The 17,137-nt window shown below is 40.9% G+C and overlaps 1 protein-coding gene and 1 long non-coding RNA gene across 2 annotated transcripts in view; both read right to left on the bottom strand.

Annotated features, from left to right (window-relative positions):
* The window catches only part of MYO10 (myosin X), a 210,736-nt gene that overhangs the window by 153,028 nt on the left and 40,571 nt on the right, over positions 1 to 17,137 (bottom strand). The gene's annotated exons all lie outside the window — the stretch shown is intronic.
* LOC130682056 (uncharacterized) lies at positions 85 to 17,132 on the bottom strand. The gene is made up of 2 exons (XR_008995378.1): positions 14,589 to 17,132; positions 85 to 686 (listed from the first exon to the last, which is right to left on the bottom strand). It is a non-coding gene; the product is annotated as an uncharacterized LOC130682056 (long non-coding RNA).

Genomic DNA, 17,137 nt, shown 5'->3' with positions numbered 1-17,137 from the left:
CTTCAAAAGGCCAAACTTTGGTAAAATACTCTAAACCAACCACAACCCACCTACTCCCCTCTCAAAAAATGAAAATGCATCATATATGTTTTTGGAGTTTATCAAGTGAAATAATTCCTTTGAACAAGCTTCTCTTTCATTTTCTTCAATGTTGTTTCACTCTGATCCTACAGTGTAAGGTGGTTTATATACTGTCAGGATAGAAGTAACACAGTGACATCCCACCATGCCTCTTCTGATATGTGGCTTTTTCTTCTGACACTTGTACTTTAATACTTGCAACTCCTTTATTAAAAAGTCACACGATGATCATCTCAAGTCACAGCATGCACCCTTGGCAAGTTCAGATCTACAAAACTCGACATGGCACATATTCCTCATAACACCAGTGACTTATTGGCTTCATGCTGATTACGGACGGAGTTCCATTCAACCATTCAGTGTTTGCATGCCTCCACAGGGCAGGCTCTGCTCCTAGGTGCGAAGGACACAGCAATGACAAGCCCCCATTCTCAGAGACTTGGTGAGGAGAGAGACAAAAAAGCCATACATGATACAATGTGATACAATGTCAAGGCAATGGCTCTTCCAGACAGAGAAGGCCTCTCTGAGAAGGTCTTCATCAGGGCATTTGTCTCCAAGCAAAGGCGGGGAGAGCCAGGCACATCTCTGCAGGAACCAGGCACCTGAAAGGGGAAATACAAGTGCTCCGTCCACTTGACCAAGTCTCCTTCAGGTTATGAAAAGCGAGATTTCCTCGCAGGGCCACACAGATTTGCAAATACGCATGTTTTTTTCTGGAGCTAAGCATGTTAACAAGCAGACGTTACTTTTTTCCTGAGTCCCAGAGTGAGAATTTATGGAAACATTTGACTTTCCGTCTTTGAGCCACACCATGCCAAACCAAATTCTTGGAAGAGGTCTAGAGAGTCGGAATCACATGGCTTTTAGAGCATAAAAACAATTTTTCTCCCAAAACCAAGTACACCAGACAGATTGCATTTTACTTTTTTTACTTGGTCTTCAACGCAGCAGGGCTGAAAGCCCCTCCTAGTGTGGGGAAGGAAGTCTCCAGGGTAGACTTCTGATTCTAAGAAACTCCGTGGGTTTATGTTAAGTATCTATCTCAGAGATGGGTTTTTCCAGGATGAAATGGCAAAATGTGGGAAAAGCCCAGAGCATTTAAGAGTTTCTCAGCTCAATGCTGTCTTTTTAAAACAGCTGCAGTTTTGACTGAAGTGACTTCCAAGAATAATAGATGGACCTATACTGAAGTTTCAACAAAAGCAGCCAAATACATCTGATTCCACTTGTCAATAGCATGCCCCCTTCTCCTGACTTTTTTGGGTGGCTGTGTAGCCACCCTTCCCCCACCCTATGTGCACACCACTTGTGGGCGTCACCCAAGTCACCACCTGATTCTCTGTCCTTGGAATCGGAAACTGGGTTAAAGCAAGTCCTTCTTGACACTGTCTATTCCTTAAAGGCTATAAACCAGAATTTCTAACGTGCTTATTTCTAAAAGCAGCACAAGAAAAGGTATTTAAGAGGAGGGCAGTCTAGTAATAAATTGCACAGGGAGTTGGCACCAATTTTGGTTACAGAGTTTCTGTTCGGGGTGATGAAAAGACTTTACAACTAGATAGTGGTGATGGTTCACACATTATGAATGTAATTAATGCACTGAATTATACACTTAAAAATGGTCAAATTGTGTATATTTATCACAATAAACACATGCATACACACACAAAAGAAAAACCTAAGCTCCAGTTCAAAAATAGTGTGGTCATTCATTTCTATTTCAACTCAAGGTTGGACATGTGCAGCAGAGACCAATCACAGTGAATCATTTAGACCCCATGAGAAAAACTGAACACCCTGAAGGGAATACAGATGCCCCAGAAGCCGTTAGTTAGCAAACACACATATGCAACAATAGAATTTCGATGGCAATGGTACTCCTGGGCCATATATTGTTTTAGGAATATGCTTCGCCTCTTAATTGGACTGTAAAAAAACAACTTACTTTGTTAAACTTTATTGTAAGCCATCAGAAAAATTCTATCTGTAAGTCATAAACATGTTGACCATGAGCTGAAATACAAAAGCAAATAAGAGGGCCGTTAACACGTTCTCAGGCTGAACCATGGGGACCTGCCAGTATTCAGACGGCTCATCCTGTACAGACGGCCACTTCCCATGGCCCACAGCACCCGTGGGCTCCAGACCCACGGGTTCATTTGCCTGGAAGCAATGACTGCAAGACAAGGGACACCTGAGAGGGACAAAAATGTAAGTAACCTTTTCTTTCCTTTTGAAAAAAAAAATGGGTAGGATTTCCCCCAAGTATGTGCATTAACGTGAAAATGTTTCTCTTCACAAAAAGGACTGAGAAAAGGATAGAATATATATATATTTTAAAAACCCTGAAATCTTGGCATCATCTAGGCCAGCTGACTAGAAAGAATCTGTCCTGCTGCCCCAGACTTGGGCTCAAAGAGTCAGTGTCCTAATGACACCACTTTTGCATCACTCGTGTTGTCCCCAGATTCCTTTTCCTCCATCTTCACAAGTGTGGGCATCTCCCTGCGAGTCTCCCTGTCCCCCACCATTCTTGTGAGCTACCCTGGGGCACCCAGGTTATCACCTACTGGCCAACCACACAAAGCCTGCTCACTCCCCATGTGGTCGCACAGGAGTTGGCAGGGGCGACTTCTTCACCAGGCAGCTACCGCAGCCAACAGTTAGCTGTATGTGTGAAGCCAGGAAGGAATGCAGCTTCCGGGGCTACTGAAAAGCAAGGGCATTCCTGGGCTCTCAGGGGCCGGCGCCAGCAGCCAGCTAGCTTCCTTCCAGATGACATACTTAGCTCGGTTAAAATATCTAGGATCCATCACTTCCCTTTAGCAGTCAGATAGCTTGTTCCCACCAAGACTTGAAATCACTGAGCTCTCATCCAATTGCTGACAATGTTCGGGGCCAGGGTGCCATTTGGAGCTGTGAAACAGGAGCTACACAGGCTGTCCCACTGTCAACTTCCCAGCACTCCACGGGTTTAGAGGAGATTTCTGCAGGACATACCTGGTGCGTGGAGGTCGAGGGTGTGGAAAGGTCACAAGGCTGCCCACATCTACATGGTGTGCAAGGGACACAAAAAGGCAAAGTGCAGGACACAAAGGCAGAGGAAGGAACTGGAGAGGAAGAAAGTGTGAAAATGCCCCCAAAATGCAATGAAAAAATCACACCATCCATTATTAAGTTTCACAAAATTGGCCTAATATATATCCAACAAGACAAAACCAGAAGGTGAAGCCAAAAAAGTGGTTTTAAGTGGGAAATTCGGTTATAAATTGTTAGTATCGTGTTTCCTGTGTGGCCTGAGAAAGTCTATTTGGGGGATGGGAATGACTTGAGAATACCAGATAATCTAACGGCCCTTTTGCAGATTAATGAAATGAGACAATCTTTTAAAACCAAGCTAATTATACTTGTTGCAAATAAAAAGGAGCTAGAGAGCATTTACTGGTAGCTTGGGGCCAGTAAATCCCTAGCCAGAGAAAATATTTCAGAAGACCCCATAAAGAGACAATGCAAACAGAACACCCAACAGAATCCCAGCAGAGAGTAATCATCTTAAATTTACTGGGGTAAATTAAATAACCACCCCTTAGAATAAATTAGGTAAACTGATATCACTCTAAGCTATTTCAGAGCAATCAAATTAGGCTCTTTTCAGTAAAGATAACAAAAGTTTACTCTCAATGTGAAAAATTTAATTTAGAACTTATTACTCAAGTCTTCAATATTCCTAAGGGATTGCTCCAGTGATTGCCCGTGCACCTTATGAATGTTCTAGAAAAGACAGATGTTCAGCGCTGTCTTCCACCTTGCACGTACATAAGAACTGATCTTCCTTCAGCCCTACTTACACCCTGCAAAGCTGTGCTCCTCTTCTAAAACTCTGTCCAAAGCTTATTGTCCAAGAAGACAAGTAATTTCTAACTTGCCTGCCCTGACCCTGTGCTGCATCCTCCAGAGGCCACGACCACGCACATTTTTCAAGACAGTGCACATTTCTTTCTACATCTGCATTTGCTTATACCTCAGGGCAAGTATAACATAACTTACAAATCAGAACAGGAACATTTTGATCCCCTGTATTCTAGGTCCAACCAATAGTAGTTTAAATTTTAGTGTGGAATGAAATTTTAAATTGCCATTAAAACTGTCTTCTGGCCAGAAAAAAGGGCAGCTGAGCAGATGAGCACACTTCTCAGACTGAATGAAACAAGAAAATATGCCCTGTAGTCTTCTCACAAAACAAAAACAAAAAAACACACTACCACCTCCAACCCAGCCATGTTCCCAAGGTTCCCATCTTGGGACTTTAGTTACACGTGGCTACGCTTGGTTTCTCACACAATGCAGGACTTTTAAAACTGCTTTTTAATACACCTGAGAATTTTTTCGCTGTTGTCCGCACAACCCCTGGCTATGCTTGACGTGAAATGCTTGCTGGAATGGAGGGCACAGAGAGGAAGAGAAAGGAAAAGCTTCCAAAGGCCAAGGAAAAATTTCCTAGCTTTCAAAGGGTGGAGCCAAGATGGCGGCATGAGTAGAGTAGCGGAAATATCCTCCCAAAACCACATATATCTATGAAAATATAACAAAGACAACTCTTCCTAAAATAGAGACCAGAGGACACAGGACAACATCCAAACCACATCCACACCTGCAAGAACCCAGCGCCTCGCAAAGGGGGTAAGATACAAGCCCCAGCCCAGCGGGATCCAAGCACCCCTCCCCCCAACTCCCAGCGGGAGGAGAGGAGTCGGAGCCGGGAGGGAGACGGAGCCCAGGACTGCTGAACACCCAGCCCCAGCCATCTGGACCAGAGCACAGACACAGTGTGTGCGTGGGGCCCTGGATGCTAGGGAATCAGGGCAGCAGGACCGGTGAGCAGATGCCTGAGGCCAACGCCGGAGAACAAAGAAATGAGAGCAGCCATTTTTTTTTTTTTTTTTTTTTTTGGCAAGTGCTTTTTGGAAGTCTTAAAGGGACAGGGACCCCAATACTAGGGAAACAGGGCAGCAAGACTGGTGAGCAGGTGCCTGAGGCCGGCACCTGAGGACAAAGAAAAGCATGTGGTTTTTTTGGTTTTTAAAAAATTATTTATTTAATTTATTTTTTTGTTGTTGTTGTTTTGGTTTGGCGAGTGCTTTTTGGAATTCTTAAAGGGGCAGGGCGGGACACTTAGTCCAGAGGCAAAGAATCTGGGGATCTCTGGGCAATATAACCCCTGGGCAGCAGGGAGCACGGAGGCCCCTTACGGAGATAAATAGCCTCCCAGCAGCTCCTGCTCCAACGCGACTCCACCATTTTGGAGCAGCAGCCCGAGCCAGGCCACGCCCACAGCAACAGCGGAGATAAACTCCATAGCAACCGGGCAGGAAGCAGAAGCCCTTTCTGTGCACAGCTGCCCAGCACAAGCCACTAGAGGTTGCTGTTCTCCCAGGAGAGGAAGGCCACAAACCAACAAGAAGGAAAGCTCTTCCAGCCGTCTCTCATACCAGCTCTGCAAACTATCTCTATCACCATGAAAAGGCAAAATTACAGGCAGACAAAGATCACAGAGTCAACACCTGAGAAGGAGACAGACCTAACCAGTCTTCCTGAAAAAGAATTCAAAATAAAAATCATGAACATGCTGATGGAGATGCAGAGAAAAATGCAAGAGCAATAGGATGAAGTCTGGAGGGAGATCACAGATGCAGGAAGGAGATTACAGAAGTGAAACAAACCCTGGAAGGATTTATAAGCAAAATGGATAAGATGCAAGAGGCCATTGAAGGAACAGAAACCAGAGAACAGGAACGCATAGAAGCTGACATAGAGAGAGATAAAAGGATCTCCAGGAACAAAACAATACTAAGAGAACTGTGTGACCAATCCAAAAGAAACAATATCCGTATTATAGGGGTACCAGAAAAAGAAGAGAGGAAAAGGGATAGAAAGTGTCTTTGAAGAAATACTTGCTGAAAACTTCCCCAAACTGGAGGAGGAAATAATCAAACAGACCACGGAAATACACAGAACCCCCAACAGAAAGGATCTAAGGAGGACAACACCAAGACACATAATAATTAAAATGGCAAGGATCAAGGACAAAAGGAAAGAGTTTTAAAGGCAGCTAGAGAGAAAAAGGTCACCTATAAAGGAAAACCCATCAGGCTATCATCAGACTTCTCGACAGAAACCCTACATACAGGCCAGAAGAGAATGGCATCATATACTTAATGCAATGAAACAGAAGGGCCTTGAACCAAGGATACTGTATCCAGCACGACTATCATTTAAATATGATGGCGGGATTAAACAATTCCCAGACAAGCAAAAGCTGAGGGAATTTGCTTCCCATGAACCACCTCTACAGGGCATCTTACAGGGACTGCTCTATATGGGAGTACTCCTAAAAAGAGCACAGAACCGCACAATTTAATTAGTAGTTTAAAACCTATCCATGCTGAAGTTACTCTACAAGAAGATATGTCAAAGAAATAATCAATCTTCCCAGGTTTTCTTCTGCCTGCTACTTCTATAGCTTTTCTTCTTCCTACCTAATTACAACCCTTAAATAGAATTCGTGCCACATGTCGACTTTACCGAGTATCATAATTCTTCCAAGTGGTAAAGACACCTCAAGACAAATGCTGGGCATAGAAACCACAGGGCATAAATATGCAAAGAAGTAAAAAGCTAACCATTTCAAACAATAAGGCTTCTCTCTCACTTACCAACTTCACATTTCCCTGTATGGCCCCGGAAGATGACTGGTTAGCCAGAGACGGGTAAGATTCCTCAAGGGAGGAACAACCTAAGACAGGCACAGTCACAGGGGGGGCCATCAGGTGAGAAAATGGGGATCAGCAGAGGTGAGGCTTAGAACCTCCCCCCTCCTGTTCTGAGAGAAATCTTCTGCATACGTGGATGTTTTATTGCCCTTGTCTAGCTCGGATTAACACATAGTCTACAGGCCCACACTTGATCATCTACATTTGCTCTCTTACAACACTAAACTATGTTTTCTACCTTTATCTCATATCTACCTACCACTTCAGCATTTTATTAAAAATAATAATAATAGAGAAATGTGGTATCCACATATAAGTATAAAAATCAAATGAATATTCATATTTGAACTGTTTATAGTTCATAATGCATGAACAAAAACGAAAGCTTCTGTGATGACTGCCCTTGTACTGTTCACCATGTAACTTATTCACTATGTAAGAATTTGTACTCCATGTAAGAATTTGTTCGTTATGCATCAGAAGATTGGAGACTGACGAAAATAAGGCTTGGGGTGGATTAATGATTGTGCATTGAGTATTGACCTCCCTATACAGATTTTATTGTTGTTAACAACCATTTGATCAATAAATATGAGAGATGCCCTCACAAAAAAAAATATATATATATATATACACACATATATACACATATATGTATATATAAACACACTTCCAATTGTAAAATAAATAAGTAACCAGGATGTAATGTATAGCATAAGGAATATAGTCAAAATATTGTAATAACTTGGTATGGTGATAGCTGGTACCTAGAATTATCATGTATATAAATGTTGAATCACTGTGTTGTACACCTGAAACTAATGTAATACTGTGTGTCAACTACCCTTCAATAAAAAATAATTATCCAGGAAAAAATAAATAAATAAATAAATAAATAAAAGAGCACAGAACAAAACACCCAACATATGAAGAAAGGAGGAGGAGGAATAAGAAGGGAGAGAAGAAAAGAATCTCCAGACAGTGTATGTAACAGCTCAATAAGCGAGCTAAGTTAGGCAGTAAGATACTAAAGAGGCTAACCTTGAACCTTTGGTAACCACAAATTTAAAGCCTGCAATGGCAATAAGTACATATCTCTCAATAGTCACCCTAAATGTAAATGGACTGAATGCACCAATCAAAAGACAGAGAGTAATAGAATGGATAAAAAAGCAAGACCCATCTATATGCTGCTTACAAGAAACTCACCTCAAACCCAAAGACATGCACAGACTAAAACTCAAGGGATGGAAAAACATATTTCAGGCAAACAACAGCGAGAAGAAAGCAGGGGTTGCAGTACTAATATCAGACAAAATAGACTTCAAAACAAAGAAAGTAACAAGAGATAAAGAAGGACACTACATAATGATAAAGGGCTCAGTCCAACAAGAGGATATAACCATTCTAAATATATATGCACCCAACACAGGAGCACCAGCATATGTGAAACAAATACTAACAGAACTAAAGGGGGAAATACACTGCAATGCATTCATTTTAGGAGACTTCAACACACCACTCACCCCAAAGGATAGATCCACCAGGAAGAAAATAAGTAAGGACACGGAGGCACTGAACAACACAGTAGAACAGATGGACCTAATAGACATCTACAGAACTCTACATCCAAAAGCAACAGGATATATATTCTTCTCAAGTGCACATGGAACATTCTCCAGAATAGACCATATACTAGCCCACAAAAAGAGCCTCAGTAAATTCCAAAATACTGAAATTATACCAACCAATTTATCAGACCACAAAGGTATAAAACTAGAAATAAATTCTACAAAGGAAACAAAAAGGCTCACAAACACATGGAGGCTTAACAACATGCTTCTACATAATCAATGGATCAACAAACAAATCAAAATAGAGATCAAGGAATATATAGAAACAAACAACAACAACACCACAAAGCCCCAACTTCTGTGGGACACAGTGAAAGCAGTCTTAAGAGGAAAGTATATAGCGATCCAGGCACAATTAAAGAAGGAAGAACAATCCCAAATGAATAGTCTAACATCACAATTATCAAAACTGGAAAAAGAAGAACAAATGAGGCCTAAAGTCAACAGAAGGAGGGACATAATAAAGATCAGAGAAAAAATAAACAAAATAGAGAAGAATAAAACAATAGCAAAAATCAATGAAACCAAGAGCTGGTTCTTTGAGAAAATAAAATAGATAAGCCTCTAGCCAAACTTATTAAGAGAAAAAGAGAATCAACACAAATCAACAGAATCAGAAATGAGAACGGAAAAATCACAACAGACTCCACAGAAATACAAAGAATTATTAAAGACTACTATGAAAACCTGTATGCCAACAAGCTGGAAAACCTAGAAGAAATGGACTTCATAGAAAAATACAACCTTCCAAGACTGACCAAAGAAGAAACACAAAAGTTAAACAGACCAATTGTGAGCAAAGAAATTGAAATGGTAATCAAAAAACTACCCAAGAACAAAACCCCCGGACTGGATGGATTTACCTCGGAATTTTATCAGACACACAAAGAAGACATAATACCCATTCTCCTTAAAGTTTTCCAAAAAATAGAAGAGGAGGGAATACTCCCAAACTCATTCTATGAAGCCAACATCACCCTAATACCAAAACCAGGCAAACACCCCACCAAAAAAGAAAATTACAGTCCAATATCCCTGATGAATGTAGATGCAAAAATACTTAATAAAATATTAGCAAACCAAATACAGAAGTATATCAAAAGGATCATACACCATGACCAAGTGGGATTCATCCCAGGGATGCAAGGATGGTAGAACATTCGAAAATCCACCAACATCATCCACTACATCAACAAAAAGAAAGACAAAAACCACATGATCATCTCCATAGATGCTGAAAAAGCATTTGACAAAATTCAACATCCATTCATGATAAAAACTCACAGCAAAATGGGAATAGAGGGCAAGTACCTCAACATAATAAAGGCCATCTATGATAAACCCACAGCCAACATTATACTGAACAGCGAGAAGCTGAAAGCTTTTCCTCTGAGATCGGGAACTAGACAGGGATGCCCACTCTCCCCACTGTTATTTAACATAGTACTGGAGGTCCTAGCCACGGCAATCAGACAAAACAAAGAAATACAAGGAATCCAGACTGGTAAAGAAGAAGTTAAACTGTCACTATTTGCAGATTATATGATATTGTACATAAAAAACCCTAAAGACTCCACCCCAAAACTACTAGAACTGATATCAGAATACAGCAAAGTTGCAGGATACAAAATTAACACACAGAAATCGGTAGCTTTCCTATACACTAACAATGAACCAATAGAAAGAGAAATCAGGAAAACAATTCCATTCACAATTGCATCAAAAAGAATAAAACACCTAGGAATAAACCTAACCAAAGAAGTGAAAGACCTATACCCTGAAAACTACAAGTCACTCTTAAGAGAAATTAAAGGGGACACTAACAAATGGAAACTCATCCCATGCTCATGGCTAGGAAGAATTAATATCGTCAAAATGGCCATCCTGCCCAAAGCAATATACAGATTTGATGCAATTCCTATGAAACTACCAGCAACATTCTTCAATGAACTGGAACAAATAATTCAAAAATTCATATGGAAACACCAAAGACCCCGAATAGCCAAAGCAATCCTGAGAAAGAAGAATAAAGTAGGGGGGATCTCACTCCCCAGCTTCAAGCTCTACTACAAAGCCATAGTAATCAAGACAATTTGGTATTGGCACAAGAGCAGAGCCACAGACCAATGGAACAGACTAGAGAATTCAGACATTAACCCAGACATATATGGTCAATTAATATTTGATAAAGGAGCCATGGACATACAATGGCGAAATGACAATCTCTTCAACAGATGGTGCTGGCAAAACTGGACAGCTACATGTAGGAGAATGAAACTGGACCATTGTCTAACCGCATACACAAAAGTAAATTCAAAATGGATCAAAGACCTGAATGTAAGTCATGAAACCATAAAACTCTTAGAAAAAAACATAGGCAAAAACCTTTTAGACATAAACATGAGTGACCTCTTCTTGAACATATCTCCCCGGGCAAGGAAAACAACAGCAAAAATGAACAAGTGGGACTATATTAAGCTGAAAAGCTTCTGTACAGCAAAAGACACCATCAATAGAACAAAAAGGAACCCTACAGTATGGGAGAATATATTTGAAAATGACACATCCGATAAAGTCTTGACGTCCAGAATATATAAAGAGCTCACCCACCTCAACAAACAAAAAACAAACAATCCACTTAAAAAATGGGCAGAGGAACTGAACAGACAGTTCTCCAAAAAAGAAATTCAGATGGCCAACAGACACATGAAAAGATGCACCACATCGCTAATTATCAGAGAAATGCAAATTAAAACCACAATGAGGTATCACCTCACACCAGTAAGGATGGCTGCCATCCAAAAGACAAACAACAACAAATGTTGGCGAGGCTGTGGAGAAAGGGGAACCCTCCTACACTGCTGGTGGGAATGTAAGTTAGTTCAACCATTGTGGAAAGCAGTATGGAGGTTCCTCAAAATGCTCAAAATAAACTTACCATTTGACCCAGGAATTCCACTCCTAGGAATTTACCCTAAGAACGCAGCACTCAAGTTTGAAAACGACAGATGTACACCTATGTTTATCGCAGCACTATTTACAATAGCCAAGAATTGGAAGCAACCTAAGTGTCCATCAGTAGATGATTGGATAAAGAAGATGTGGTACATATACACAATGGAATATTACTCAGCCATAAGAAGAAAACAAATCCTACCATTTGCAGCAACATGGATGGAGCTAGAGGGTATTATGCTCAGTGAAATAAGCGAAGCTGAGAAAGAGAAATACCAAATGATTTCACTCATCTGTGGAATTTAAGAACAAAGGAAAAACTGAAAGAGGAAAACAGCAGCAGAATCACAGAACCCAAGAATGGACTAACTGGTACCAAAGGGAAAGGGACTGGGGAGGATGGGTGGGTAGGGAGGGATAAGGCGGGTGGGGGAGACGAGGGGGGGTATTAAGATTAGCATGCATAAGGGGGGGTGGGAGAAAGGGGAGGGCTGTACAACACCGAGAAGTAGTGATTCTTCAGCATTTTGCTATGCTGATGGACAGTGACTGTAAAGGGATTTATAGGGGGGACCTGGTATAGGGGAGAGCCTAGTAAACATAATATTCTTCATGTAATTGTAGATTAATGATTAAAAAAAGGGGGGGGATTACTCCCTGATAGGATAAAACTGTAAATCAACGATTAATGCATCCTTTAAATATCCTTAATTTTGATCATTTAAAGGTTGTCAGATGATCAGCTATGGAAGTACATTTTTCTGATAATATTCCTTTCTCTTAAAAAAAAAGCAGTTCCTGTGTGGTGACCTCCAATAAGTTCTTCACAATGGTATAAAGGGCATATCAAAGTGTGGGCAAAGCATCTGTTTGTGTTTATACAGAGGATCAAAGCCCAATTTGCCTACCCAGAGAACGAAGTAAGATACGATATGAAGAAGAAGTTCCAACATCAACATACTCTGGAAGAGTCATTCGAGAAGATGATCATCAAAAAACGTCAACAAAGATCCTGGCGCTGTTGCAGTTGTAGCTGCATTCATCCCACTGGTTCCTGGAATTGCCATTGGAATGAAGAAGGAGATATCTATGCTGGTCTGTGCATACAGTAAAATAACAAATTTGACTGGATCTGTACTGTTGGAACTCAACCAAGAATTAGGAGAAGTGCAAGTTGCAGCGCTCCAAAATCTTGAGACTACAGACTATCTACTGTTAAAAGAACACATGGGATATGAACAGTTCCCAGGAATGTGTTGTTTTAAATTGTCTGATTTTTCTCAAACTATTCAAATTCAGTTAGACAATATCCATCATATCATAGATAAGTTTTCCCAAATGCTTAGGGTGCCTAACTGGTTTTCTTGGTTTCACTGGAGATGGCTGGTAATTGTAGGTCTGCTTTGGTTATGTAGCTGTATTCCTATTATGTTAATGTGTGTATGCAATTTAATTAGTTTAAAACCTATACATGCTTATGTTACTCTACAAGAAGATATGTCAAAGAAATAATCAGTCTTCCCATGTTTTTTTCTGTCTGCTACTTCTATAGCTTTTCTTCTTCCTTCCTAATTACAACCCTTAAACAGAATTCATGCCTCATATTGAAATTACCAAGTATCATAATTCTTCCAAGTGGTAAAGATACCTCAAGACAAATGCTGGGCATAGAAGCTACAGGGCATAAATATGCAAAGAAATAAAAAGCTAACCATTTCAAACAATAAGGCTTCTCTCTCACTTACCAACTTCACATTTCCCTGTATGGCCCTGGAAGATGACTGGTTAGCCAGAGATGGGTAAGATTCCTCAAGGGAGTAACAACCTAAGACAGGCACAGTCGCAGGGGGGTCATCAGGTGAGAAATTGGGGATCAACAGAGGTGAGGCTTAGAACCTCACTCTCCCTGTTTTGAGAGAAATCTTCTGCATCCGTGGATGTTTTGTTGCCCTTGTCTAGCTTGGATTAATACTTAGCCTATAGGCACACACCTGATCATCTACATTTGCTTTCTTACAGCACTAAACTATGTTTTCTACCTTTATCTTGCATCTACCTACCACTTCAACATTTTATTAAAAAAACAATAATAATAATAATAATAATAATAAGAGAGAAATGTGGGATTCACATATAAATCAAGTATAAAAATCAAACGAATATTCCTATCTGACCTGATTGTAGTTCATAATGCGTGATCAAAACCGAAAGTTTCTGTGACGACTGCCCTTGTACTGTTCACCATGGAAGAACTTATTCACTATGTAAGAATTTGTTCACCATGTAAGAACTTGTTCGTTGTGCTTCAGAAGATCGGAAACTGATGAGAATTAGGCTTGGGGTGGATTAATGAGTGTGCATTGAGTCCCCTGTACAGAATTTTATTGTTAACTGTTAACAACCATTTGATCAATAAATATGAGAGATGCCCTCTCAAAAAAAAAAAAATTTTCCTAGCTTTACCTAAAGCCCTTGCTTCTAATCTTCATTTCTGCTTCCTCCAAAGCAGTAGTGCTAGATGAATATCTAGGGTTTGGGGAGTATGCCTAGCCCTTCACAGTTGGTAACCATGACCCTAAGGTGGTTTTCAGGAATGACTTGTAAATCCTCACAATCCAAATATGGTCCCTGAACCAGCAGCACTGACAACACGGGGAGTCTGTGAGACGACGCAGACCCTCAGGCCCCAACTTGCCCACCAGAGCCTGCATCTCAACACGACCCCCAGGTGGTCCACCTACAGCAAGGCTTACAAAAACAAAGCTGTTTGTTTCTGAGAGGCCACATTTTAGTAATATCAAAATTTCAACAGAACTGTTTTTAGAAATACAGAGAAGACCCATTTGACAGATTTTACCAACTATCATTTGACCTCACACACTGACACCTTTTTTAAATCATGGTGAAATGTACATATTGATGTAAAATTTATTTTAGCCATTTTGAAGCATTCATTTCATTCGTATGAAGCACATTCACATTGTTACGCAACCATCGCCAATCATCCACCTTCAGAACTTTTTCATCTTCCCAAACTGAAACTCTACCCGTTAAACAGTAACTCCCCATTCTCCTCTTCCCCCAAAACACTGATTTCTTAAACCCTTTAATAAACATACAGAATTGGGCTGAAATTAGCCAATACCTTGAAAAGTTGCTATAGACGGGCTTGACCAGGACAAGGACAACCTTGGCATCTTTGACCCTGAGAGCAGGCGTTCCTGTCCTGGGTGCCATGACCAGTTAGAACTTCTCCTAATCTTTGATGACTACACCATGTTCCACAGTGACCTTTGTAAAGAAGGTCAGGAGGAAGGAAACTGGAGGGTTTTGGCCTCTGCCAGTTCTTGATCCAAGTCTGAATCATGTTCTTTCAACCCAAGTTCTTTCAACCATGCCTCTTTTCTCCTATGTTCAACCCTGCAATTCCTACACAAATCACCAAGCTAATTATACATATATTTGGGAATGACAGAGTTCCCAATATAAGACCAAGTATTATTTGGTGACCGATCAAAGACTAGAAGTCAAGGTTGAGAGCTGTTTTCACATAGAAGTATATGTTATTCTGGTTTAGTTCTTCTTAAACCCATAATCCATAACCACTGTCAAGAGTGAAGAGAACTACTTTCCTGACCACCCACCCCACTCCCCCCGAGGGCTGTTTGTTAACTGGGGCTGGCAATGGTTTCATGTGGCATAGTCATGCCGCAGCACTGAACACCCACCAGAGCTGCTGTGTTAGCCTCTGACAAGCAAACTGCAGTTAGCTAGGATCAGAAAGCATCTCAGAACATCCAGGGTACTATGTTAGGTGAAATAAGTCAGTCACACAACAGGCCATTGTACAGTAGGATTCACACCTACGAAGTATCTAAAGTAGACAAAATCAGAGAGACAGGTCCTTCTGGTGCAGTCACTGTCTGCCAATACAGGAAGACGCTCCAGAACCACTGACTATATTCTCTGTGCTGTACTACCAACCCCGTGACCAGCTTACGCTATGGTTGAGAATTTTGGGGCTCCTTTACCCCCCTCTCCCATGGTAACCACAAGTCACTTCTCAGTGTCTGTGAATCTATTTTGTTCATTTTGTTTTGTTTTTAAATTCCACAAAAAAGTGAAATCATATGGTATCTGTCTTTTTCTACCTGGCTTATTTCATTCAGCATAATACTCTCTAGGTCCATCTATGTTGGAACAAATAGCAGATGGCAGAATTTCTTTTATATGGCTGAATAATATTCTGTTGTATATCTCCACCACATGTTCTTTATCCGTTCATCTACTGATAGATACTTTGATTGTTCCCCTATCTTGTCTATTGTAAATAGTGCAGCAATAAACATAGGGGTGCATATATCTTTCCGAAACAGGGATTTTTGTCTTCTTCAGATAAACTCCTAGAAGCAGAATTACTGGGTTGTACGGTATTTCTAGTTTTAGTTTGTTGAGAACCTCCAACACTGCTTTCCACAGTGGCTGCACCAATTTACATTCCCACCACCAGTGTAGGAGGGCTCCCTTTTCTCCACATCCTCACCAACACTTCTTATTTCTTGTCTTTTGGATTGTGGCCATTCTGACTGGGATGAGGTGATGTCTCATTATGTTTTGATCTGTGTTTCCCTGATGATTAGCGATGTGGAGCACCTTTTTGTGTGCCTGTTGGCCATCTGTATTTCTTCTCTGGAAAAATGCTCAGGTCCTCTGCCCATTTTTTAACCTGGTTGTTTGGTTTTTTTTTTTTTTCGGTGTTGAATCCTATGTGTTCTTTATAGCAGTGTTAAGTACCCTAAGAAAAGAGAACACGTCACTGAGTGGACCACCTCCACTAAGAGGTTTTGAAAACAAAGTAACCCTTCTGTCTCAAAGTGCACAACACTGACCTTTAAGATCTGTGCTCAACACAATTTACAAGCCAGATTCAAAACTCTGTGTTTTAAATACTGGCATATAATATCCTTTTCTCTATCTTTAATTTTGATATGTGTCTCTGAGGGAAGGACCCATCTGTAACCTTAAAATTACTTTATTTCATAACATGGAGAAGCTGGGCTCCTTCTGAAATAGTCTGAATTATCATCAATGAGCCAGTTTCTAGATTCACCTATCTGTCGTCTGTGGTAAGGCTTTTCACTGTCTTACACTAAAGAGGGAGCAGTGTGGTTCCCACGTGGAGGAATGTCAGCTGCTTAGCAAGGTGGACAAGGAAGCTCAGGTTAGGTGGTCTAGTCGATCTGGGTCTCAGAGGGATCAGGACCCCCGCCACACAACATTCTTGATGGCAGGCATTTCCAACACCCCACGAACACTTTTTAAAGGAATGTGGGAATGAAACCAATTGACAAATATCAATATATTTGAACTTTTCTCTCAAATTGCTTGTATCCTCTATTTCTGATATTTGGACAAGAGTCCCAGTAAGGAAGCCAGCCAGGTGTGGTCCTCTTGTGTCTCGTACTGTTTGGAACACTGTTACATTTGGGGAGAACATCATTGCATCTCTCACACACGAGGAGGCTTTATACATTCCTTTTTGGGATTTTTGTTTCACCATTTAGAAAAACTGTAAGGCATGGGAACACGGGGGTGGGGTGGAGGATGGGAAGGGGGGGGCAGAACACCTGCCCTTATGTAAGGCAACCTATGGAAGCAGAACACAGATGTCCCGAAGCTGCAGGGCTTTGCGCT

Source organism: Manis pentadactyla, chromosome 2, assembly GCF_030020395.1.
Source record: "Manis pentadactyla isolate mManPen7 chromosome 2, mManPen7.hap1, whole genome shotgun sequence".
Lineage (NCBI taxonomy): Eukaryota > Metazoa > Chordata > Mammalia > Pholidota > Manidae > Manis > Manis pentadactyla.
This window is presented reverse-complemented; position numbering and strand designations above follow the sequence as displayed.